Here is a 739-nt window from a genome sequence, read left to right as displayed (position 1 = left end):
TAAATGCAAAAACACGCATTATCAGTTTGCCCACTCTGAAAGGGGCAAGAGGGCTTTATAATCAAGTATTCCAAGTTTAATGCTTTTAGACAGAATCAAAGGGGCCTTAAGGAACCCATTTCTACGTTTGATTTTGATCTGTACCTGGACTGCAGAGACCTAAAGTGGAGAGAATCCCAGCGTTCGGTCCTCAGTTTTCCCACCTTCCCCAACCCCTTTCTCTGCAGCTCCCACGCCACGCAGCAATCAGCTCTCCGGGCGTCCCGCGACTTCCCGTCCCTAGGGTTCCACCTCCAGAGCGTCTTTTCCCCCCAGAAACCCTCAGTCACTTTCTGCCCCTCCAGCGCAGCCACCAATCACCGCCGGTTACCGCGGAAGCCCCTCTACAGTCGTGAGTCCAGGTCCCCGCCCCTCCTGCCCCGCCCCGCCCAACTCCGCCCAATCGCCCCAGTGATTGACAGGCCGGCCGGGCGGAAACTGCGGCGCAGGCGCCCTGAGCCCGCAGAGCTCCCCTCTGGTCCGGCCGAGGCGTTCCCAGCAGACACCGCGCCGCGGCTGCGCAGTACCAGGGAGGCTTTTAATTCCATTGTGGAGAGGACGGCGTTATTTTTATTAACTGGAGGCGACGGCGGCTGCGGCGGCGGCGGAACCCGTAAGTGTGGCCGGCGGGGCCGGGAGGCGGCGGGGCCGGCCGGGGAGGCGACGGGGCCGAGCGCGCAGGCCCGGAGGCGGCGGGGCT

At 62.7% G+C, this 739-nt stretch overlaps 1 protein-coding gene across 2 annotated transcripts in view; it reads left to right on the top strand.

Moving 5' to 3' along the window:
- Positions 1-528: 528 nt before the first annotated feature.
- Znf281 (zinc finger protein 281) overlaps positions 529-739 on the top strand; it is a 4,810-nt gene continuing 4,599 nt past the window's right edge. Inside the window, exon 1 of one of the 2 annotated variants that reach the window (XM_008830263.3) lies at positions 529-652. The gene's annotated coding sequence lies outside the window, so the exon portion shown is untranslated. The remainder of the gene's footprint in view (positions 653-739) is intronic. The other variant, XM_008830264.2, reaches the window with a different exon arrangement.

Source organism: Nannospalax galili, unplaced genomic scaffold (assembly GCF_000622305.1).
Source record: "Nannospalax galili isolate Female #2095 unplaced genomic scaffold, S.galili_v1.0 scaffold113, whole genome shotgun sequence".
NCBI lineage: Eukaryota > Metazoa > Chordata > Mammalia > Rodentia > Spalacidae > Nannospalax > Nannospalax galili.
Note: the sequence above shows the minus strand (reverse complement) of the source record. Positions and strands in the feature narration are given on the sequence as shown.